This window comes from Diadema antillarum, unplaced genomic scaffold, assembly GCF_040938485.1.
Source record: "Diadema antillarum isolate AM-2024a unplaced genomic scaffold, OU_Dant_1.0 seq00001888_RagTag, whole genome shotgun sequence".
Taxonomy (NCBI): Eukaryota; Metazoa; Echinodermata; class Echinoidea; order Diadematoida; family Diadematidae; genus Diadema; species Diadema antillarum.
Genome location: NW_027272555.1, coordinates 278683 through 305821, shown reverse-complemented (window position 1 = coordinate 305821; position 27139 = coordinate 278683). Strand labels below are relative to the sequence as shown.

Sequence of the window (27139 nt, the reverse complement as noted above, 5' to 3'; positions counted from 1 at the left end):
TCACTGCTAACACTCTATAAAATATGATTGTCAATTGCAGGAATTAAGTCTGTAATTAACTTCGTGATTAAGTCGTGAAGTTAATAGGCCCTTAATCATGGGCAAAATCGGTATTCTGAGGACGTAATTAAGGTATGATTAAGTCCCCTGTAATTATCTTAGGTCCCTCCCATCTAATTGTTATTCCATCCAATCAGACGAGCTGTTAGAAGCCAAAATGATGATTACACGCGCAAATATGCCCTCAATGCGCGCTCCTCCACGCCCCTGTAATTACAGCCCAAGAGCTCCGTGCGCACACTCCGGTATTTGATTACAACCCCTCACCTACGCACGCGAAGGTCTCAACCTCTTTGCTCAAATAAAATGACAAAATTCCTCGAAGATCGGCTATATTTCTTTTTTTCTCTGAATTCTACGGATACCATGATAACAAGATTCAACCGCTCCTCGGTTACCAAAGACGGTAAGCATCGCTGTGGCAGAGAAAACACGATGTAATGCGTGATATCGGAGTAGTTAATGACACTCTCTGGTATCATTATCTTAATAATTTGTTACGAGATCAAGGGAAGAATTATCCATAAGTTTGACTTGGCACATTAGTGAACTAATCTATTTAACTCCATCTACTCTAATGCCGTGGATTTATCAATGATGGGCTGCAGATGTTTCGTGGAAAAAGAAGTTGAACCAATTGAGCTTCTACCCACAAGTTTTTCAAAGTACAGTACATCAATTACATAAAGGTGAAAATGTACAAAATAACTCTGGGTCCCGTAACCCTAGGGATCAATGATTCCCATCAATTTTGTTTCATTTTTTAAAAAGATTTTTCCCCCTACTCCAAAGAAGATGGATGCAATAAATTTGAGCACATGCATATTGTACTGCATCAATGCTAATCAAAGGGGTGACAAACGTATGTGGTAACTTAATCACAACATGGAGACATGATCTTCATCCCAAGAGCATGGATGACCATTGGAAGATTCTACTATTTAGCTGCTATTTGTAGCATTCCCCCCCCCCCCCCAAAAAAAAAAAAAAAAAAAAATGAGGGAAAGAAAAAAAATTACATGCGAGTGTCTGTCAACAGTTTTCTCTCTTGAATATCAGACCATAAAAAGGTTTTATTAAAGCAAGTCAGAATTGCCTGGAGAGAAGGGGGTGCTTAATCATGAGCGCAGCAAGATTCGTATCATGCGGAATGCCAAGCTGTGTGTGGCCAAACATTCTTTGATATGCTTGGAACACCTCACAGATGAATGTATTGATTAACATGTGGCCATGAAGAGGATATTTTTTTTACTATATAAGTCAAAACTATTTTCAGTTACTAGTATATACAACAATACACAATTTAAAACATTAACAATCACACATTCTATGCAACAAACTCTTTTCGTCGGCAAGCCCAGTTCTACTTTTAATGTTGAAGTGCTGCAGTACATCCTGGTAACAGCTTCATGCTAAACTACCGCTGAGCCTGATGAGGCTGACTCTTCAACAAGAATGTAAGTTCCAACGTCAGAGGAGCATATGCTGTATCTCAAAAGAGGAAAAAGCAAGGGTATTTAGACCTACACACCGATGGTAGCTGTCTCTTCTCACTGGGCTTCTAATCTAACGTTGGAATGGTGCTCGGTCAATGGGCTTGGTGAGAGCTGCAACTACTCTCTCTCTCTCTCTCTCTCTGCCTGAGGTGATGTGTGGTGTCATAGCTCCTCAAGGTCTTCAAACGATACTCAATGAATCCATGATCCTTGCCATACAGGTATACTCCTGAAATATAAAAATGCATTGTAAGTCAAAGCTTTTTCTTGAGTCTCAACAAATTTGACTTTGGCACAGAGTTGACTATAACTGATGAAGATCTGATAGCAGTAGAAATACATGTAGTGGCATTCTTATGGAAGAAAACGAGAATAGGTTTATTATAAATGAACGGCGCAACTGGCATGTGGAACTTAAGTTACATTACGTTACGTTGAAGTTAACGTTCATCGAACCCAAGTCATGGAATCAGGCCAATCTGCACACAACTTTATTAGACATCTATGAGAAGGTACATCACAATCCCCACATTGCCTGTATATTTGCACAATGAGTTTATTAAGAAATAGATGCAATTTCCCTGTAAAGGCCATTTTTTTTTTTTTTTTTTTTTTGGGGGGGGGGGGGGGAGGTCATGCCCATAATCTGAAAAACTTTGGGTCCTTGCCCCCTAACTAAACAAGGATGATCAACTCCTCGTTTGGTTGCTTAATTCTGTCCACTAGCTCTTGAGAAAAGTTGAAAATGTTGAAGTTTTTGCAAGCTAGATGAATAAGATACCATGTATGTCACTTAATCTTTCTGCTAAAGAGGGCTAAAAAAAGTTGTAGATCACATAAACTTACGAGTATAAACTTACATGTCCTTTTGCATCTTGTGTGGTGTCTCACAAAGTGGGGTACTGCATCGCAACTGCCTTGGCCACAACATCCTTTGCTCACTACTTGGTATCTGAATTTAAAAAGAAAGCAAGAAAAATGTTAATCATATTCTACGACGCAAAAATCAAAAATTTGGCCCTCATTTTAATCTTTTAAGGGGCTGAACTATTTTTATGTTTTTTTGTTCTTGGCATTAATTTCTATTGCTATTCAGTACCACTGTTTCAAGTACATTTATTGCTACTTGAGCCAGATATCAGTTAATACATATGAACATTTCATGCAGATAGGTTAAGTGTGAATGTGCACAGTTAGTAGAAAAATTTATACAAGATGTGATTATCCATTGAACTTCATGGCACATCAACTCCCACTTTTTTTATTAATCATTGTGATGATTAAATCATAAGTATTGGGACTATTATCAAATCAATATACATGTGGCCCGATGGGGCTACCACGAAAATAAGTCAGCGTGGAGTCTTGTACGTACACTCTGTTTACATGTTTTATACAAGTATACCAGTCTTTATTTTTAAATCTATAACCATCACTTCATTAACAATGTTACACTTACCGGTCCATTCTACTTTCTTTCCTTTTTTTTTTTTTGGGGGGGGGGGGGGCAAATTTTAGTCTGCTTTTCTCTATACTTGAGAAGACCAAAAAAAACAAACAAAACCAAATGAACAGGCAAATTACATGGTTATATATTGGATGGAAATGTACATTGTAGTACAAGACATGACAATGGGAAACTGGTATTCCAGACCAATTTTCAAATTATAATAATAATATATGAATAATAATAATATTCTACATAATTGAACTTACGCTGTACAGTTTTCTGCTTCCATTTTCAACAACAAATATGCTGCAATGATCTTGATGTGCAGATGTCTCCTCAGAACAGTCAGAACTCCTTCCCTCAGCTTTTGAAGTATCTCTTCCCCCTTGAAGTGATGTGTGTGTTGAATTCCTGGGCAAATAAGTAAAATTTAATGGTTTTATGAATACCAGGTAATACAAATGGCATGAGGATAGTAGGTTCCTCCAGTTTACATTATAAACTTGAAGAGCAAAATCATTTAACATACATATTTGACATAAGCAACAGCTCTACTTTCAAATACACAACTCAAGACTGACCATAACATGGTTTTCACTTCTGTCGATACGGCAAGTACACGGTACACATTTTTCTTAAATACAAGTACTAACCTGCAAGACATTCATTGTCAGAGGGAAGGACAGCTCCAAAACTGCTCCATGAAGTATCTTGAAAATCATTTCTTCAAACAAAATAAAACCAACCAAGCATTCAGTCTCTTAATGTAGCCTCTTATGTAATTACTAAGACTCTAGAATGTAAAATAAATATAAATCAATTTCAAACTAGTCTCCCTTCATTAATCATTGTGGAAAACAACAGAATAGCTTACAGCAGGGTTAATGCAATGGAAGTCCATATCTCAGAGGCTCCTTCGCTGATGTTGGCCCGGTGTTTCCAGCATTCGTCAACCCTGAATTCAATGGCTAGTCGTTGTATGACCACATCTGGTACTTTGCAATCTGGTGATCTGCACCCTCTTCGTGTGACAGAGACTGTACAGCTATCAATATCTGTCTTTGTTCTCCAAATGATGACCCCTACACCGAGTTCCTTTAAATCACCATCACTCCCGAAGAGCTGTCATGTCTACGTCCTTATCTGGAGGAAAGTATGAAAACACAAGGTTCAGAAATGGATGTAGAACTCATTTCCACAAGACCATGCAGTTGTTTTGTCCACACAAATACTAAGTGAGCACCAATACAAAAGCTAGTAGGCCTATTACTTTTTTTTAGCTACATCAGCATATAATATTAGAATTAAAGACCCAAAGATGATCTCTGCCAAATTTCAATACCTAAGGTCACCTGTAACTTTCATAAAAAACAATGTTGAAAATAGTACCAGTCATCGTCTGCTACAAGGGGATCGATCTCCATGATGTGTGAGCACGCTGATCTTCAGATAGAAGTGCGATGTCACAGTGGACCAACACTTAACACGAACAGTACACGCATCATACTTCTTACCTAGTACAGTATCACGACACATGACGTGGGAGCTAGTGTACGTGGTATTCTTCCAGCTGTTTGGATGCTCAAATGTAGCGGCAAATAAAAGTCCTTTTTACTACATACAGTGTATATAATGAACAATAATCATAAAAATCACCAAATTTCACCACTCTTTATTACCGTACTGATCGAGATCACCATCTCGTCTATCAACACAGACCAGTGTCAGTGATTCGGCTGTCAACTCAACAATAGCAATGTAGAGTACGTGTCTGGCGCTAGGCGCTTCTAATGTATTGCTTTAATTAGCACAGCTCAGTAACAGTTAGGACCCTATAGTATAAGTTCGATCTCTACACTCGACCACAGTAATCTCTGTGTGATGATATGCTTACGAATGTCAATTCAATGACCAACGACCAACGTTTCATTCATCACTCTTTTTTTTTTTTTTTGTGAATAGTTCAAGCCCTAGATCCCAACGTGTACAATTAAAGTGTTGTCTAAAGACTCAACGTATTATTAGATCCCAACACCTAGCGTGTACCATCAGCTGAGTTTCGGCCTCGGATTCTAGCTGTTCGTAAGGTGTTCTAAATATGACCAGCCCCATATAGCTAACTGTGTACAAACCATTGACATTGTACCGTACATTAATTGTTCGAAGGAGCGCCAGTACGGGCCCGGGGTTATTCGTATAGAACCCTAAAGGTAACTTACATAAATGGTCGTTTACGGAGAGGTATAATTAGATCGATCTATGGTTTGCTTACCTTCAAAAATGTGAATAATATCTCCGCCCCACTCAATTTGAAGACAGAAATTTTCTCCCGTCCATCACGACATCCAGGCTCAGATTCTCACGATTGCACTTAGAGTACACGCACGTAAATCTGTGATCCTATGCATAATACACGCACAGCTAGCGTACAGCACGCAATTGCACACAGGGTCACAGTCCACGCACAGGCGACGCGTCGCTCTTCAGGCAAACCTGCCCGCGCCCAAGCCAGGGGAAATTGCGGCTGGTGATTGGCTTAGAGTAAACACATGACAGGGGAATTCTCAATTTCTATTGGCCTAGCCAAATGCGTTTGATTATGTATTCACTCAGAATTCACTCGGCTTAATTTTCACTCGGAATTCACTCGGCGAATGGGTTTCACACAAATTTCACTCGTTACAAGAGTGAAATTCACTCGACAACGAGTGAAAGTCACTCTTAATTGAGTGAAATTCTATTCACTCCTTCCGAGGAGTGAATTATTCACTCGAAATTTTTTAGAGAGTAACTACTGCTGTTAACCTCATTGATGTTCATTGAAAATGTTGTAAAACTTCTCCTGGCCTTTTTTTTTCTTTAAATCTGTTGAAAAGTTGTCATATACATAATTAACTCATTATCTCTATAAAGAGGATTATAAATTCCCACAGAAATGTTACACAGGACACTTACGTCCATGTTGAAGCAGTAGGTTAAATGACTGAAATGAAATCATGCATTCTGCCATCAACCAGTCTGAAGGTATGCAAGGTAATGAACTTTTAACTGAACAATCCATCTTTCTTTTAGCATCATGGTTGTGTTTACCTTATTGGGCGCATAAAATACATTGTACCTGAAATTGGTTTATTGCGTGCTACTTTTCGACGCATTTGTAATAAGCCTGCTGAGATTTTGCTTGTTAACAAACATCTGTCAGCCACACTTGTGATTTCCAAGTGTTTCACAGGTAACCCATAAAGATGTAGTTGTAAATTTTTCCACTAAGTTCTTCTTGGGCCTGTGTGAGCTATTTTCTCACTATTTTCAAAATAGTCTAGGTACCTAAACTAAGAGAATTAATCCATTGAGGACGGACTGATTTTGATACAGCACGCATTTCCCATCTAGACCCCTGCCTGAGTATACTCAAGACTCATCCTCAATAAGCATTGTATCAAAAACAGCTCTAATTTTGGCTGCCTCCACGAGTTTTGATGCATGAGCATTTCAACCATTTTGGAAAAATGAGGGTGTTTTTTTTTTTGTGGTGTAGCTGTCATTGTGTCTATTGTGTCTTCTCTTCCACATTCTGTACCTCATATCAGCTTTCTTTCTCTATCCTCCTTGCATCTCTCTTCTCTTTCTTTCTGCGCATATGTGTATATATGTTTATATGATTTATATGTTTCTCTCTATCAGTATCTATCTCCCCCCCCCTTTCTAGAGAACGTTCTCCATCTCTCCCTCTATCTCTCTTTCTCTCCCTCTCTCTCTCTTTCTCTCTCTCTCTCTTTCTCTCCTTCTCTTTCTCTCTCTGTCATTCTCTCTCTGTCTCTCTCCGTCTCTTTGTGTATTTGCATTAAATCGTATCTCTCTATCTTCTCTTCCCCCTGCACATCCTCATTACGAGGAAGGAGCAATTTTTCTCTGAAATCAAAGTCGGATTGAGCTGTAGGGCTGGGAGGTAACTCCATCTTCTCCAAACAGTCGCGGGGCAAACAGCTACTCCCACTCAGTCGTACGAACTCTCTCTCAGGGCCACAGAGTGGGATGGGAGAAAGAAGCATGGCGGTGTGGATACCGTGTGTGCCGGTGAACAGTCTGTGAAGAGTTTTAGACCTCAGAATAAACCTCATTCATGAATTTGTTCTAGAAACATATTTCATGCTATAATTGCATTATTTTTTGACAAGTCTGAAAGCAAACTTGAATCATGTTTCCCTCAAACGTGTTTTCTAAAATTGCATTCAGCCAGTTATGGGTGGGAAGAGTTCCACAGTCGATTGAGTTTTGCACATTTGTGGGTGCATGTTAGCGGTGTGAATAATTTGTCCTCTAAAATGCGATTGAGGAGGTGATGTTTCGTTTGACCTTTTCACTCCCACATGATGTGTATGCACAATTATGTACTCTTATGTGTAAGTGTTTTGAGAGTGGTGCAGATTTTGTGACACAGCTGTTCTACGAAATATCATTTGCCCAGTATTAAATCAGTTACCAAAGAGAGTAATTGTCATTTCGGTGTTTAAACATGCCTGTAACTTAAAACATGATTAGAACCTTCTTCCAGAATTATGATTTGATATGAGAAATTTTTGCAGTCTTAGAGCCCACACTATGTATGTAGTTGTCATGCCAACTCTTGTATGCATTCACACTGTTATCTTTGCAGAGGAGAATGTAACCAAAGAAGAGATCTTTATCGCTGGAATGCAGGAAAACAAACACAAAAGTTCAGTGGACATTTTGAGAAAAATCAGACCTGCCTATGGACAGCTATATTCTTTAGAACCCTGAATAACATGCCCTAAAATGGGTGATTTAGAATTTTCCCTCTCTCTCTTACTCACATTGCTTTCTTCAAACTATTTTTCTGCTCCAAAATGTTGCTGATTTGGTGTTCTGATTTTCATCAATTTCAACTCGAAGAATCTTTGAATTTTGAGATAAATTTTGCTGCAATTTGCCTGTCACTACCTTTTTCCTGAATACATTTTTTTTTTTTTCTTGGCAAGGATGTAAAGTCTTTTCCTGATGTAATTTTGAATTTAACTCTTTGGTCAAACTTGAATGGTTGACTTACTGCATTGTTTGCCAGTTGGACATCATTCTTTTAAATTTTTACAACAGCATGTGAAGCTGATCAATATAAATATACCCCAGAGGGCAGTATGCATTGGCTTGTAAGCTAATTGATAACAAAAGAATATGGGGGCAGTTTGTAATAAGTGCAAACCAGTAAACTGATTCCTTCAATGCAGAGCTCATGATGCATGGTGAGAGCTCATTAGTGATAATTAGTGAATTCTCAAGTAATTAATGATTTTCTCCATCCATGCACAGTGTTCTGTGATTAATGCAGCACACAGGCTGGATTATTCCTTTTGCTGTATGGTAGTTACCTCATTTCAAGCTCAAATTTGTGGAAGTGCCACCACAGTGAAGTGTATTACATATCCCAGTATGCAGCTCAGCTCAGCACATAGACATTCTTAGTGTAGGTAGGACATTTCAGCACACAAGATGGAAGAAAGAAAAAACAACAATGTATGTTTCCAGGGATAATATGTGTTCAATTGCTGGCTAATATGAATGATTCTCAGCGATGATGGATTACTGTGAATATAGTGATAGTTCTCAGGGAGTAATGGGTAGCAACAGTGATAAGTGAAGGGATACATCCAAATTTAAGCCCGTGTAGGCTATGTCTTGTTTTTTCTTTTTCTTTTTACCCTCTTGAGCTTGTGTGATTGGCAAACAAGAGGCCATAAAATTCTCCCCAAGCTAACTGTGATGTAAATGGAAGCAAGTGGAGATGTGACATTTTCCCAGTTTGAGTTGAAGGTCTCTCTTGGTTGAGTCTCAAGTACACTGTACTAGTATTTTCAAAGACATAATATTCTTATACATATTTATACACACTCACATACATACACACACACACACACAAACACACACATAGTACAAGGAGTTTGTATGTGATATCTCCTTACGTAGAAGAAAGGTTTCATACATTGTATATTAATACGTGGTATGTTTCACCATGTCTTTTATTTTTGCACATAGTAGCGAGTCTACCAAAATTCACAAAATTAATAGCAAATTTTGCCTCCCATATCGTAAAGTCACTGTATATCGTCCAAAGGTGAGAAATTGCCAACTTTTTTGCTCAAAAAGTGATAATACTTCTCACTCTCTCAATGTGGATTTCGATCATGATTTCAATCACTTATAAAATTGTTGTGCAAATCTTTATTTTTGAAAAAGAAATATTGTACTTGCAAATATGTTGAGTGAACAGTAAAGTTATTTACAAAATCAAAAGCACACTATATCATGATATCCTAGTAATTTTTTGTTAGTGGATGTCAGATCTCTGAAGTATACCCAAAGTCTGCATTTCTTATTTCACACTGGAAATTACAATTTACTGCACATTTTTAGTCTCCTCAAAGATTGTGAAGGAGGAGGCTTCTTACACTTGCCATGGAGAAAGCCTAGTGAACTCAATTTAACCTTCCCCTGCAATTAGGACTTACCTGGACAGGAGGGCATGCTTGATCCAGTCTTTCTAAAGCTGGGCAACTTTTGCTGAAATATAATCTCTGGAATTTGCCCTAAAAGGTTTGCGTCTGAGGCAGGTATTGTTCCAGCTGAATGCAGAAACCCTTTGCATGATCTTACTCTGCTAAGACCAAATTACCTGTGCAAATCTCCTACTCTGTTTCAAATTCTTTCCTCTTCTTCTTTTGAGAAAACCAAAAACTGTCTGAAATGTCCTTTTGATTTTCTCCACACCTTAGTTTCCAGTGTCAAATTTCTTTCATTTTATCCTCTCTTATCCTTAAAGCCCAAGTATTTTATTGTTTTGGTAATGGGACATAGAAAAGAAAGAAAAGAGAAAGAAGGTAATAAGAAGAAGATAAATTAAAGTCAAAGGTTTTTTTTTTTCTTGAAGTTTGATACAGAATGTTCCATTAATCAGATCTGTGAAGAATTAACTAAAACGAGGCAAATTTATTGAAACTTCTCTGGAGAACTTACACACACAAAAAAAGAAACTGCTGACATATACATGTATATTATACAATAGCATGAAGGACTTGTGTATGAGTGTGGTAAATGTTCTTTCTTTTCGTCATTTTTACTGTTCCCCTCTCTACGTGATTGGCAGACCTTTAGTCTTGACACAATGTCCTGTATACACCTGAGATGTGCATGATATTATTTTGATACTTTTGAAATTGTTTATATGAAATGCTTTTTGCCTCCTACTTTCTGAATGTTCAGAAACTATATACTGCTTGTGCTATAATCTATAGTATAAATCCATTTCACATGTATGGTTTATGTGTGTTTGGATTTGGATGGGTCTGTCATATAGGATAGAGTAATATATCAAATTGCTTTTTTATCAATTGTGACCCTGCACCTCAAAACAAACAAATAGTGGCCAGACATGAATTTTTAGTTAAGACCATATTCTGAGAGAGCAGACTTTAAGCTTTAAAATGATGTATAACTCAAATCAAATGGACTCCCCTAACCTATCTAAATATTGGGAAGAAAGCACAAACTCAGGAAAAGTGTGAACTGAGAAAAGAGGCTCTGAAGTACAGTGTCTATTCAAGCGCTTAATCTTTACCAAACCATGCTGGCTGTGCGATGAATGGGACAAAAATCAGGAAGTAAACCACCAGAGTAACAACAATGAAGGGATTATCAGATTAAACTGAAATTAAGCATACCTCATTAACACATTCTGTCCATAATTAATGCCAACTTTCAAAGCAGTAGCACTATCCTTTCAAAAGTTATTAGAGTTGAAAGTGAAGAGTGTGGACAAGGTTTTTCAGAAATGAAAAAGGGATTCTGAAGACACACCTAATCACACTATTCTATCAAAAATGTTCGAGATAAACTGCTAAAAAAACACACTTTCCTGCCCGTTTTATGATACCAAATTTTAGCATAATGTAAAAGAAGACCCGCTCTTTCAGAAAATATGAAAAAGTCAAGTTCGGCTAGGTTGACCCATTTCACTTATTTTCAGACCTCACGCAAAATCAGTGTGTGCGACTTTTTGTTCGTTTTGAGGTGCACGGTCACAAATATTATCAGTTGTAGGAATGAGCCTTTCAGTGGTTCAGTTGTCAATTTGAATGACATGGATATTTCACACCAAAAGAATCAATTCAAAATGATGCAAATTTGAGAAACATTGTCACAAATTTCTTGCCCAAAAGAAGCAGCAAGTGACACAACAACTTTAAGAATCCTTAAAGTTGAAGTGAGCTTTTCTTTCTCTTTTAATTTGATTTGATTTGATATTTATCATCCCTTTGAGGGAAAATTGTATTCCATGGATTACAAAATCACTGCAATGGATTTACACAAACTCAAAACAAATTTTCTTTTCAAAGAGTGTGCCTTGTTGATGGTGTGAAGAAAGGTCACTCAAAGGCTGACCTCATCAGAAGATTACAAAGCCTGTCCAAATTTTCTGTAGGAAGCCATATTTTATGTCATCTCAGATTGCTGTCACTCACTCAGTTTGTGCAAACTTTTTTTCCAGTATTTTCCGTGCTTTGATTTATGACTGTCAAAGAGTGTTTTCATTCTAAGATCAGAAAAGCTTAAAATGAGACAGTGACATCAACTCTTGTTGTGTATGTTATTTGTGACCCGCTTCAACAAAAGGATTCAAAAGTCGGGGAGGACAATTTTCTGAAAATGACATGATATTATTTGCTTACTATTCCACTTTAATTTCACATATAACACGACTCGTAAAAGTACTCAGTTGTGGAGATATCAATGATTTTATTAGCGCATGTCGAGTGGTTTAGGAAATCAGCATTTTGAGAAAACCACCTTCAAAGTTTTCCTTCTAACGCTATCACCAGGATGCCACACGCTGACCAATAAGATCACCCCGTCGTTGCTAGGGGCAGAGTCTAGCTGCGGCGCTATATCCAAATCTTTGGACACGTTTCTGTTCCGTCGAAAGTCAAAAAATCATGGTCTAGAAAAACACTATTTTCTTGCCTTTCCTTCGATCATTTAGCTTCAAAATTTCAGCAGATGATAGATGATACATCAGACTACAAAACTATACCAAAAACAGAAATCCGATCATTTTTACCAATTGATCTGACTTCAAACTTGATTTTCTCGGCTCAGCCGTCAGCAACTTTAGATCCTTGTGTTATAGCGGGTCACATTTAGTGTGCAGGTACTCGTTATGCTAACAAAAGTGCATTGGTTTATGGCAACCCTCTTATTCAAAGCTCTCAACTGAATCAGAGGAAATGAAAGAGCTAGTGCCACACACACTGATGGCAGACACAAAAAGTAGCTCTGTTACAGCATCACACTGGGGTGACTCATTCTTATTTCTAGGAAAGGGGCTTGTTTCTTTCTTAGTAAAGAACTTGTTTCTTTCTTCCCTGTTAAAAAAGGTGAAATCTGACTTGCGGAGTAATAAGTGAATGCCATCATTTGTGCACAAAGCAGGAGAGAGTAGGTGTAAGAACACAAACAAAGGTGGACTAAGGAGCAAAAGCTAAATCAACATTTCCTAAGGGTTTTGTTTTCCAATCTCAGTTTCCATGTTCAAAAAGTAACGGTAAGCAAGTATTTTGCTTTCGGATTTTGCATTTCATGAAACTTAGTGGTGTAACCTGAGGGGCATTCCTACATGGGCAGGGTACAACACAATCAGATGTCTATCTGTCTACTTGTTATATTTTTTTTTTCTTCCAGTGAAAAGTAGATGTTTAAGAATCCAAGAAACAAAAAAGGGTAAATTCAATCTGTCAAGATGAGGCATTTTTGTGCAGCATACTTTCTGAAATCCTGCAAATTTATGGAAGTGTCGACAGGTAGCTTTGGCCAAAATGATGGAAGGATAATATTCGATCATTGCACGAAAAATAGAAACTTGACGGTATGCTGCATTTCCAGCTTTGGACTGGTGAGAGAAATGAAGTGGGAAGGTGGGGTTTGAGCTCAGTATGAGTGTTAGGTTTTGCTCACTCTCTCTATTTATAGTGCAGGGTGTTCAGATGCAAAAAATTTATACTAGAACGGTATGGCTCTACGATAAATTTACATGCTGAACGTTGACTAACGAAACGATGTATACATAAAGGAACAACGTATAACGAAACGATGCTCTTTCGAACTAGAACTTGATAATGAATCAGCATTCCGTCGTGTCCATTGTGCGTCTGAACGTATGGCGACCATAGAACGGTATAACTGGGCGGGGCTTAATGGGAGCGAGCACGAAAGGTGACCCCATAGCTGTCAATCATGACCATACCAGCATGCATAGTGGGAAACTGCACAGAACGTTGAGATTATTGTAAAACACAATATTTTCGAGGCACGAAATCTTCGCGAATTGGAGCTGACGGCCTTTTTCGCGGCATGAAATTTTCACGAGTTGCCTCTAATATTCAACGTGTATAGTGTAGACAAGAACTTTCACATGCATTTTAATTTTGCGAATCTTGGCTCTCACAAATTTTGCGAAATTAAAATGCACGCGAACATTCCTCATTTTACAATAGCATCTGAATGGTCTGTCAGCTGTACAATGATTCTTTATATGTCATTTCTTTATTGAGTTTTGGTATAAACTGGCTTGCGTCTGAAGGGGGGGGGGTTGGATTTGATTTGGCTGTAGAAGAATGGGTGCTGCATGTTGAATAGACATTCAGTGAGTTCAAAGTGGCTTTTTGTCAGTCTATGTAGTTTTAAATTATTGTTGTTTTCTTATAGTTTGCTCTCTCTTTTCAACTTTAATGGAGATGACCATGACAATGGCAATTTTTGGGATCCTCCTGAGGTGCAATACATCACAATAGTGCTGGTTGAATCAAAGAGCAAAATATCAACTATGCAAAAAGTAGATAATGCATACGCCAAATATTTAGCAAGGTTTTTATTTCTTATCCGCAAATTTCATGAGTCAGGTGCTATTCTTAACACATGAAAATATTAAATCTGATCCTGACATGAATACATGTATAATGTGCAGAACGGACTCAACGATTATAAATTTAACCCCTCGCAAAATTGTTGTGAAGTCCCGGTTCGCAAAAAATTAGACTTGCTAAATATATAGCGTATACAACTGTACAGTATATCAAAGTGCATCTGTATGCAGGGCTCGACACTAACGGTGGCCCGGTGGCCCGGGGCCACCAAAAATGAAAGTCAGGCCACCAAATTTCAAAAAAAGGCAAATTTGGTGGCCCGCCTTGGGCCACCAAAATTTTTTGAAAAGTGTGTCAATAAATTTGTAACTTTTTGCGCCGGAAATTAGCAGTTAAATTTGTTCAAAGGATGGATGAAAAGGACTGAATGAATGCCTGAGAGTGAGTGTTGCAAGTTTGTTGAAGTTTATTTATGAGTAGATATGTCTAACTTCTAATTCTTACTATCACAAATCTTAAATATTTGACTCATTAAAAAAAAAGGACTTTTAATGTTTTTTGTTGTTTTTTTTCGGGACACCAAATTTTTCTCTCGGGCCACCAAAAATTTGAAATTTAGGATTTTGGTGGCCCCATCGGGCCACCAAACAAAAAAGTTAGTGTCGAGCCATGATATCTGTACAGTGTAGGTGTGTGTGTGTGTGTGTGTGTGTGTGTGTGTTGCAACAGAAATGCTTGTTTTCATGAAGTATGTTTCATATATTCATGAACATTTATGACAAATGTTATGTATATGATATGTATTTTTTTAAAACTTATATTTTCAAAGGAAATGGAATTAATAAAAAGATCACTGAAAAAAATATGAAACCTTACAAATGCAACAAGGCAGAGATTAATTCATCCATGTACGAGTAGGAAGAGATCTCAGCTTTTATTTTTCTTTTAATAGATATTGGTATTTTGCCATGTTGCTGCCAACCTCCACAACTTAATTTTCTTGTTTTTATGAAAATTTGGCAGTTCGTTAGTGTTTCACATTCTCATTTGGATGATGTGATGAAGATGTGTGCTCTTACTGGAAAAGTTTCAATAAACTTGTAGATGCCATGTGGAATTCTGTGAAATCATGTTCATCAATCACATCTTGATGATTTTGTATATTTTGTTCATTACTCAGTTACCTTTTGTGTGGAGTCCTCTCAAGTTTTACAATGCCTCGACTCTCAATGACAAGCCTTATTGGCCCAAGCCCAAGTGCAGGTGCATCCACTGGATTTTTCCCAACAACTGGGGACTGTCTTCCATGGATGTTTGTCCTCTGTTTTGTGGTGTGCACATTCTGTGTGACTTGTCATTCACAGGCAATTATTGATACACATATACACACAAACACACACCATGACATATAGGGCCTATGCATATATAGGCCTACAGACATGTGCACGCACACCCACAGACCCACACATAAATATTTAATTCCATACAGCAACACAAGTGCAGGCAGAGGTGTAAAGTGGCTGCCTCTCTGGTCCATTATAGAGCTGTTCAGAAGGTAGAAATTACTTCATCTCATAAGTGGTTGCCATGGCAATGCCTCAGCTTACTGCCAAATGGTATAATTGCCCAGAGTCCTATTCCTAGTCATTTATGGATTTTATAATCTGTCACCCACTGCTTTTATATGGAAATTATAGGGTCAACGAAATCAATATGCCACAATAATTGTTCATGAGGATTGAGAGTGAAATTGGAGAGTGATCTTTTTAATTATCTAACCGCATTTTATTTGAAACAGTGCATTTCATCAAGAGTAGAGAGAGTAAAGACAAAACTGATGCTCTTGGATTAGTTGTGGTTTATCAGTTGAAACTAATGAAAAAGTGCAAAAAAATGCAGAGAAATTCTGCTGTCAAAATGATAATCGTTGAAGTGCAGTGAACCGATCTGCTCGCATTGTAGAACGACGGAGACAAATTTGGATGCAGGGAGGGGACTTGGAGCCGGATCCGAGGGGAGAGAAATGCATTCATGGCATTCTGTCTGACACAACGAATTAATCTCAGAATTGATTGGCTGCGCTTCCCTCTTCAGTCCGGCGGTTTCTATGACGACTTGTAGCTCGTTAGGACTCTCTCCGTCAGATGATGGCCGTGTTTGGGCAAACTTTGAGAGATTGGCGGACTCAAAAAATGAATGATATGCAGATAACAGATGGAAAATAGATAATGCAGACAGCCAGGTATAATATAGATGAGATTGCGATGGAATGAGGACAAACATATTGAAAATAAATACAGGTAATGGAGATGAATTTATGCCTAAATAGATGGCTGAATAAATACACAAATCTATAGATAAAACTAATGGTGTGTTGCAAGAAAACTGCAATCAATTGCAAATAATTGCAAATAATTGCTAATTTTGAAACAACCATTCTGATTGGCTCAGGGTCTGCCCTATTAAGAAGACATGCATGCAACAATGATTTTGATTGGCCAGTGACAATCAGTTGCAAGTTGCAATTGATTGCAACTTTCTTGCAACACCCCATAAGAAAGATCGAAATCACCATTAAATATTTTCAAATGCTGTGTCATATGAGCATGTTATCTTGGCAACTGAAATAGGATTTTTTTTTTCTTGAAAGAAATAGCTCGTTCATTTTCTTTTCTTTTACTGGGGTTGAGGATGAAATAGGACGTTGACTTTTGTGTGTCTGATTGTTTGCAAATCTGTAAAATCAGGTGACATTGCATTGGACTCCTTTCACCGAAGACTGATGGCTGTTATTTTGAAACAGCATTTCATGGACTGTGCTTTATCTTCGTTTGCTGATCTGGATGTTGGCGTAGTTTTACTACTCGGCCAGATACCAGCGGATTCTTGATTGATGATATTACCTCCTAATCGGCTCGTTTCCAGTAGGATGGCTCACCTCGGTGCCAAGAAATTCCAATTTATCGCACTTGCGAAACGAAAAACATGAGCCGTTGGCAGGAATCCAGCATGTATACAAAGATTTGGGGAGCATGCAGCCAGGAATTCCCCACTGAGTTTATCATGTAATAGGCTTAAAGGAATATGATGCCTTATTATTTTCTTTTTGTCAGTATGATTACAAAGCTGAAATATAACATAGGAGGATAGATGATTTATTCAGCCATGTTGCTTGCAACTACGTGAATATTAAGCAAGAATGAGACATCAGTACTAGAAATTATTATTGTTGTTGTATGATAAAGAAAACAATTTCATAATCATAATGATAACAACTGTTATCATGAAATGAATATAAGTAATAGTACTGATTGTTCATTTTGTGTAATTACAAAAATATGCAGTACGCACCTCAAAAAACCTCAAGTCCAGCTGGTTACTGATAATTCATGAGATCAGCCATTGAATTCACCACTTTTCTAGCATATTCCTCCCTGAAGGGACATAATCGTATGTACATGAATACTTTCTTGTTGGTGTGTGTGGCTTTAACTTGAACACAAACAATGTCTACAGACAGGAACCCGGTCTCTTTCCATGTGACCCTTTAGCTAGCTTTCTTAAATTTCCTTTAAAAAGAAGGAGGAAAAAATGTAGAAATTTATTTATATTTAGTAAGTGTCTGCACACATTGATTATTGATACAGTAGGCTCTCCACTTGGGGAATAAAGAAACATGCCGCGGAATGTTTGGTTTGTTTCAGCTTGCAGACGAGAACATTATTCTCTTTCAGGGGAGAATTTCATGTCCCATGAGGGGTGAAATCAGAACTTAGGACCTGCTCCAGAGAGCGGAGTGTTCGTATTTCCTAGTTAACCCTGCATCAGAAACGTGCGACCTCCTTATGTCGCTGGTAAAGTTGCCCCTTCCGAAAATAAATTTGTCCCGGCAAATTGTTGATGTAGAAAAATGTGCTCAGTACCTTTACTATATGCCATGTTGATTGACGTTGTGAAAGCAAAGCTCAATTTCACTGGCTGTGTGCAGGATTTTCATGGATCAGTTCAATGCTTTTGTGCCATCAAAAGTAAATTAGCATATAGAGAACTAACAAAGAACTAAACCTGAAAATTAATGTATTGAATGTTGTGAAGCATTTGAGTTGTTGTGAAATTAATATTTCAAATTCAAGTTAATGTTTATGTTTCTAATTTTAATAGCACGCGGTTTTCTTATCTATATTTAAGGCTTTAAACTGGATGTGTTCTGTGACAAATTGCAACTTTTAATTGATATTGTAATTTTAGACTAGTTCATGAAAGTCAGCACATCTTTTGATGCTGCTATTTTTTTTCTCCAAATTTTGCCAAACTCTCTATCATTTATCAGGTTAGACATGATTTTGTCAGGGTGTTTTGTTTTGTTAAGTTAATAATTTTCTTCTAGAGTTCATCATGAAAAGCAACAAAGAAATCCCATTCGGAGGTGGGAGGATAGAATTGGTCCTTTAATTGATGTCCCATGTACAAAGTTTAGTGAATTACGAGTGTGTTGATTGATGGCAAATTTGTATGTAAATGAGCAGGGATGATGAGGATGGAACGGACAGTGATTGTCTGTCGGCGGTAAAGTGGCAAAGCATATCCAAATCAGGCCCCCGTAATGGAGATGCTGTATCAACAGAACCCTAGAGTACGCCATAGATCACCCGGATACCAAGGGAATCATCATCATAGCAACCAAGATAAACATCCGTGTCAGTTGTCTTCTTCTCTGTGCGATCCATTGTGTCTCACCCAGCAGTCTGTAGGCATTAGTTTTCCCATTAATATCCATCTCCAGGGGGAAAGGAAGGATGGATATGTCTTGTCTAGCTTGGTGCTAGTTTTTATGTCCACCTCTGACATAAATACGAATGTAAATGATGATATATTCCACTCGTAACTCTGACATAAATGCAAATGTAAACCATGATGTATTCCACTCGTAACTCTAACTGCACCTAACTTTCTGATGGGCGTGTCCCACTAGCTTGCTCCCCTGTCTGATTGGCACAGACATCCTTCAAAAGATTTGATAACTGGGATTATGTTGTCATGTCAACCCTAGTGTAGTTGCATCATGATAAACTCCTTTGCCTAGGACTGTCCGCAGTGTTATACATTAACCCGTTGAGGACGGACTGATTTTGCTACAACATGCATTTCCCATAGACACCTGCCCTAGTACACTACGGACTCGTCCTCAATGGGTTAAAAGGTTCGTCTGACTTCAGTCTTTATCCATTTAGAGTGAAATTATATGAATATTACAACTGTGCAAATAACAGCACAGTTTGATGAAGCATGGAAGATGAAAGGGAGAAAGTTACATTGTGATAGAGATATGTACTATTTATTTCTGTCAAAATAAATTGCATTTTAGCAACGTAAGGTAGTGACAAAAAAAAGGTCACAGCGAAGGAAAGTGTTTGTAAGTTGCCTAAAATTTGATGTTTCTCTTTTGGCACACAAAAATATAGTATTGTTAAACTTCTTATCTTTCTTATGTTCATATTCAAGAATCTATGGCAAGACCTCAGGAATTCATGAGGAAGAAAAGTTAGGAAAGTACGTAAAGTTCTGGTCCTTTTTTAGTGTGTGTGTACATATTTTCAAGCTGGCAGAGGCATAACATTGAAAAAATGAGTCATGTGTGTATCCATGGATGAATGAACACAAAGAGCAATAACTTCAAAACAGATTGAAATAGCCATTGCATTGTATACCAAATAATGTTACAGGTTATCACAATAACCCATGGCAGACCACAATGATCCTCTCAAGCAATCCTGTTTTGCCAAATATTTTTTCACCCAAAAGGAAAACCTTTGCCCAATGTTTCTCAACATGACCAAGGAGGTGAAATACTTTAGGATTAACTGTTAGCAAACTATCACAGCCCTGAAGAAATGGTTTAAGCCAGCTTACCTTCATTGGTAGTGGGTGTAATGGAAAAACAATACAAAACAAAACAAAATAAAGTAACAACAGTAACTTTTATTTGTAGGGTATCAAAACTTTGAGAAGCATTGAAGAGAGAGGGAGGGGGAGGGAGAGGGGGACGGGGGAAAGGGAGATGGAGAGATCAACCTTTTTTAATGGAAATTAACCTCTAAAGTACAGTTGATCTGAATTGATTTTTTTTTATTTAATTAAAGGGGCATATCAGGAAAAAAGTAAAGAGACAGCAGACAACAAATATCCATTTGATGTTCATTTTTTATTTCATTCATTCATTCATTCATTCATTCATTCATTCATTCATTCATTCATTCATTTTTCCATTTCCAACAGAAGCATATAAATATTTTACAGAAATTGAATACATAAATGTTATCATAATACAAAATGAAGGATACGTTTACTAAACATTGTATACAAGATATACAAGTATACGGAAATGCTGGAAATGGGGAGGAATGCTAAAAAGCAGTGCTTGTTGGGTGCATTCCCCCACATCTAAAGAATATTCGACATCTAAAGAATAACCTAGCTCCTGGGCATTTGATTGGAATGTTTGCATGATGGAAAAAAAAATAATCATGTGCTTTATTGTCATTGGAGCATGGACTAGAATCAGTTGAATCAAACAATTAGTAAGGTAGATCACCTTCAAATTCATTAAGTATGTAATTTCACTTTCATCATATTGAATGTGTAATGCCATATTGTTACATGTCAATGGCATAGTAATTCACTATGCTGTATTACAGCATAAATTTTATTAAAAACAAATTATACAATGTCAAACATGTTTGAATCAATGGAATGAGTAGAGATCTATGGAAAAAATTGAGTATATGCATGATAGGTATGTGATATTGTGTTTGATCATAGATATATTATGCATCAGATTAGAATTGACAAAAACAAATGAATGGAAATTCAATCAGGTTCAATTAGTTTTTGCTGGAGTGAATCAAATAAAAGCCTTTTGGATATTACTTGCAAACAGATGTCGATAGTCTGTCATCTGGTATTGCAGTGTTGGTAACTGGGCCATCAAATCTGAAGAGAATGGAAAAGAGAAAGTTATCTTCGTGTTCATATCGCATGGGATGGATTTACAGATTTCTCTCCTTTAAATCTTGTTTGCGGTTTGTATTGTGTTTTGAGGTTAAGTATGTATGCACGGTATCCACGGGGGTCCACCGGGGTTTGAAACAAAAAGCCGTATCAAATAAATCAAGGATTCTTGTCAGTCATGCCATATTCATATCCTTTAGGGACATTGAAGATTTGCATTTCACTGTGGTACTGTACCGATCTACCTGCTTGTATGCCAACCAATGCCACTTTCAAAGGACTAATATGATTCCAATTGTTTTGAATGATAACAGTGACATCAAACTAGTATCTATTTGAAAATGTGAGAAAATTTTCACAAAATCTATGTGACATGCAAAATGTCTCTAATCGTCGATTTCCACTGGTCACTAGTTGCATATTTCAGTAGTAATTTGTGCCAGGAAAGTATGTTAGAAATATTACAGTAAATTACCAGCATAGTTTACAGTTTGTTGTATTTAGTCACAAAACATTGCCCCGTATAGTATTGTGATGGAAAATCCTAAGCCTGTGTCTTCAAAATTCTTGTTCCATGAATGAGGAAGCAGCCAGCGTATTCTGAGAGAAATATCTTTAGTGCAACATGAATGAGTTTTGAATCTGATGTAGCAGCTAAAGATGGCTGCTGCTGTTTGCTCAGAGTTGGCTTTCAAGAACAAATCCTGGAATAACATAATCCAGAGGGAGGAGGGAAAAGGAGAGGGAGGACTCAAATGCCAGAGGTGTCATGTTTGCCTTAAGGGCTTTTTACACTCGCAAATTTTTGCTTAGTCCCGTACCAACGGTGGGGCTAAGGGGGGACCTTAGCCCCACCGTTGGTACCGGACTATCCTTAGCCCACTTTCTGCTTACACTCGTTTTTGCGAAAGTGGGCTAGCCCCACCGATAATCCCGTACTATCTGGCCCTGCAAAATAGCAGGGTTAACCCCGCAAGTGCGGTGCCAAGCAAACGAGTGTAAACAGAACGAAAAAATAATCCTGGGCTAAGCGACGGAGACGAAGTCCGACCCCCCACTGACCAATCAGAAACGAGATAATCAAGTGCTGCCGGTGTGTGCGTGTACGTGTACAGTGCACAGCGTAATCATGAATATGCATGTGGTTTTGAAAGTACCGGACTAAGAAATACGAGTGTAAAAAGGTCAATTTTCTCCTTATAGCCCCGGACAAGAGCTTAGTACGGGACGTATTGGCGAGTGTAAAAAGCTGAAAAAATTGGTATGGGACTAACGATAGTCCTGGGTCAGAGAAAGTATGGGGTTAAGAAACACAAGTGTAAAAAGGGCTCAATTCCTCACTGGGAGGAGAGGGGGAGGGCCCCACCCAGTACCCCACCCCACCCCACCCCAACCAAACTCACTCCACTCCACCATATTTATCTGGTGGTAAAGGGGGAAGAGGTTGTCTTGACTGTTATCTCAAATACATTTTTTTGGCTAATTTCTTGTGTTTCTCACTCCAGACGGAAATTGCATGAGAAATTTTAATGTTGCAATGATAAACCATCAAAATGCATAAATCCTTATTGTTCAATGGTACATTATCCCTTGACCTGTTGTCAAGATATGATGAAACAATATTAACTTTTTTTCAATTATTTCCAAACTTCAAGGTCAAGTTCTCATTTGATGCTTTTAAAATATTTGTTTTTCATAAATTTTTAGTGTTCAATGGTATATTATCCCTTGACCTGTTATCGAGATATGTTGAAACTATTTTTTTTTCAATTCCTCCTGAACTTCAAAGGTCAAGATCTCATTTGATGTAAAAAGAATAATTTGTGAAATTTCTTTTATTTTCGTAAACTTTTTTTCACATCTTAAATAATATAGAAATTCCATCTAGAGAAGACAGCACATATATACTTAAATAAAACTTTTAGAAATTGATAAACATAATTTTTGAAAATTTTGTCCAGTTTTCTCCAAACTTTCACTGTGTGTCGCATCGATCTTTCTGCAACTGCTCAACGCACACTGTATGTCAAGGGAAACATTTCCCTTGAAGAGCTTAGCCTTGCTTCCAGTCACTTCAGGATTTCTCTGCTTTGCTAGCTTATTCCACAGTCATCTAGATATGTATATATACTTTCTGAGCTCTCGCCAAAATACTGCATATAGGATCGTCAAAATGTTGCCGAAACATGCTGCCGTGAAAAACAAGTTCCGGAGCCCCAAATCCGTGTGGACCCCCCAGTGGATATCAAGTGATACCAGACTCGGATTCAACATTGCTACCAGGAGCATGGGGGAAGGAAAAAGATGTGTCTTTTGTAACCATGGAAACAAGAAATTCTCAAGTACATGGCTGATTTGTGAACTGCCTGAATTCAGCTGTTCCTTGATCCAGGGAGATTTGAAATATGTGTCACAGGAAATTTAGACCTGACACTTTCCTACTTCTGGTGGCAAAAGAAACATCAAGCTGAAATCTTGTTGCCAGGTGATACTTTCTGCTGCAGGTGTAGTCAGTACAATCGTATATACGGGTAATGGCCGCTGTGCATGTGTGTTCGAGTTTTATGAATGAGAGGAGTGGGAAGCATCGTCCTTCCATCCATTACTCAAACCCATCCCTGTCTAGGAGAAATAAACTTCTGTATATTCAATTTGTACTTTTTTTATGTGTCACACATATAATGTTTTCAGCTTGTTCTCGATGTGCTTTTAATACAGTTGGAAGTAATTTCTGGAGTTGCTTGCTAGGATGTATAGACTGTATGGGAGATGGAGATGTAGGAATTGTAATAATAGTTATACAGTTTGATTTGTTCAACCATCTTCTCTAGCTCCCGTGACAACAGAGATACAGACTTATGATATTCAAGACCACCATAAAGTCTGTTTCTTCTTTAAGGGATAGTTAAATGAATAATCTTTTATTCAAACAAGATAGATTTTTCCTCAAGAATGGGGGTATTGAGCATAATTCACCTTTCAGCAAAACAGTAACACCTACCGTCATGTGCATAACTGTTTTCCACTGTAAGAACAAAAGTTCTGTATTCCATGGTCAAGAAAGTGGCATTTGCTATCAAGTCATAGGACATTTTAAATGCCAGCCCCATGAAGTACTGTGCATGATTCTTTCAATCTGCTCTACTTTAAGCAGTCACCACATATGGTATGTAAACAGAATCTCTGAGAAGCTGTATGCTTGTCAACACCGTAACTCGCATGTTAGCGACGTACAGCCTGCCCTCCGGTGGCCTTTTCCTCCTCCACATCATCATTACAGACGACTCTGCGGAAATGTTTAACAAAGTCTGATGTTAGCTAGATCAGCATTGTACAAAACATTATCATCACTTGAACTAATCTGCTGCTCTTTGAGATTGTGACATCCCTATGGACATTAACGTTGACATTCCAGAATCCAGTTGGTAATGAACCTGAGAAAATATGTTGTTCAATTTTTCTAACTAATGATCCCGTAAGATTTGAGGTGAATACTCTTCTCAACCCTTCTTGTTAAGGATCGTTCTCCTCTTCCATCTGGAGGTTCATTGTTGTCATTGATCGGGGGAAGCTCAGCTGGAATTTATTGGGTCAATCCTGATTAAGAACTGTTGCAATATTCGTCTTCGTTGGCCAGTTTTAAAATTGATACTTGCTTCTATCATCGCCCAATCAAATTTTAATCTCTGCCCGGAATCAAGGCCACTAGGCGGTCTGACCATGTACCGACCAGGCATGGAAATTAAGAATGTGTTGATGGATTCCAGAAGGGGCTTTTTCTTTTTACCTCCTTTCCTTTTTCTAAAAACAGGATTTTGTAAGTGGAGTCTGTTGGGCAGTTTTGATGAGTGACTTCTTTACATAGATCACGTTGCTTGGATGTAACAAATTTTTGTTACTTTCTTCTTTGTCATTTTTGGTTTTCTGGTCTGAACCAATTTTTGGGGTATGAATAAGGTCAAGGGTAGTTGTGTTTGGTGACATCAAAAGGGAAGGGATCACTGAGAGAAGGTTATTCTGAGTGAGTTAGCTTTGGGAACAAAAAGAAATCAGTGGTTAAAGCTTGAGAGAGCTGGAGGGAAAGTGAACTGTTGAAATAAAGTAATAAAGTCTTTTGTTTTTAGCATGGGTTAGAAAACCAGGTGCGAGCATGGTTAGCAACAATAGTATGACAGATATTCGGACCGGATGAGGTTTTTCAGATCCAGTTTCCAAGGGGATAAATGGTTAATATATCGCACTTCAATAATCTATAAGGTAATATGTCTAGTGAATCAACCTTCAGAGGAAATCTCTCACTGTGCTTTTACACATACCGTGAGAGCTTAATTTGAATGCTGAATTACAAATATGATTGCAATTATGGTTGAATCATCATTTGTTCACACGACCATGAGCTGTATGATCTGCTTTTGGCTGTTGGGAGGAATTTATATTAGTGAAGTCGCATGACATACAAACTGTAGGCCTACACTGTGACTTTTCTGCAGTGAGCGTTCAAATAGGAAATAGTCAAAGCAAACAGCACATGAAGTTAGAAAAGTTGCTTTCTGATCTGTGTTTTTTATGATGATCATCGGACGGCTTTTAAAGGGGAAGGCTAGTAACTGATCAGTGGGAATCAGTGGAAATGCTGGGAGATGATTGTTCCAATCCTTATGGGATTCATTCAAGAGTTCATTGTATATCTATTGTTGTGTGAAAATGATTTGCTTCAGAACGGTCTAATATTCAAGTAATGTGCAGATTAATGCTCCGTCACTGACCAGGGATGCTAACCTGGAAGCATTAAACTGCACATTACTTGAATATGAGACCATTCTGAAGCAAATCATTTTCAAACAACAATAGATATACAATGAACACTTGAATGAATCCCATAAGGATTGGAACAATCACCTCCCAGCATTTCCACAGATTCCCACTGATCAGTTACTAGCCTTCCCCTTTAATAGAGAAGTTTGTCTAGGAACTTTGATCAAAATGCATTAGTATTCTTGATGTTGTAATTTTCACTGTAAAAGGGAATGCCCCTTCTCATTACCTCTTTGACTTGAAGATTTGATAACTTTCCATATTATACTTTTTACATGGCACATCGAGTTTCCTAAGGAACTAGGTTATAGAAACTTTCCCCGTAGGGATTTTTTTTTTCTGCAGAGGGATGATGACACATGTGTAGTGTTACCAGTCTGTCTCGATATTCCTCCAAAATTCATTGGGACAGAGAATTATTTGTAAATCATGGATTTTTTTCTTTTCTTTTTTACTCCAAAGCTACCAAGGGCAAGACTTTGTTTATGACCATCCTGGCTTCTGGGTAATAGTCACTGGAGTCGATCGGTTGGTAAGGTGGTTTTGGTAGCATCTTTGGCCACCCAGCCATCTCATCACATTTCTAGAGGCATTGGTTACATGTCCCTGAGGTCTATCTGGTGACATAGGAGTTCCTACTGGTTTCTCCTTTTTCCATTCTCTAGTCTACCAAGCATCCATGTCATTGCACTTCGTCTAATTTAGGGGGAGGGGGGGGGGGGTAGAGTGACGGGGCAGAGTGGAAGAAGTAGGCCAACATTCGAGTTTTGTCAACAAAGTTACCATGTTAACATAAAAAAACTGTGGGAGGGATTATCCTCACCCGAATATTGTGACCAACATCACGTGTTGAAGGGGAAAGAAGTTCTCTGCTTTGATATGATTTGGATCCAGACCCAGTGGCAGATGGGGGGGGGGGGGGGGGGGGGGGAAGCACGCTGGGCGTGTGCCCCCCTTTAATTTTTGTTAAAGCACAAGAAACAAAAAGGAAAAAAACTTATTGTTGTAAAGGCCCCCCTTACGGAATTCCTGGATCTGCCGTGAGACCCCCAGCATCCAGGTAACTCACTTTCCTGTTAAAAACAAATAAACAAAAACAACCCTCTTCTTGTAGTGCAAAAACCCTGTGTTTTCTTCTTCTTTTTTTTTTTTTTTTTTTTTTTGTTCCAAGTGGTACAACATGCATGAGCTACATGTATGGCTAGTAAATCATCATGTTCGAGCAGTTTTTTTTTTCCTCAAGCCGAGAGTATGACCATCTTTCCTATTTATGGAACAGAAAGCCTGAAGACCATAGTCAACAGTTTGACCTTTTCCAAACGGATGGCTGATAAATTTAGAGAAATGATGCCCCTTTTGCTCTTTGATCACAATGTACT

General features: G+C 38.0%; 1 protein-coding gene and 1 long non-coding RNA gene across 2 annotated transcripts in view; one reads left to right on the top strand and one right to left on the bottom strand.

The window, feature by feature from the left end:
* Positions 1-27139, top strand: part of LOC139712986 (uncharacterized) — a 159595-nt gene that overhangs the window by 113404 nt on the left and 19052 nt on the right. The gene's annotated exons all lie outside the window — the stretch shown is intronic.
* On the bottom strand, positions 1094-4162 carry LOC139712984 (uncharacterized). The gene is made up of 4 exons (XR_011709606.1): positions 3881-4162; positions 3273-3417; positions 2417-2508; positions 1094-1785 (listed from the first exon to the last, which is right to left on the bottom strand). It is a non-coding gene; the product is annotated as an uncharacterized lncRNA (long non-coding RNA).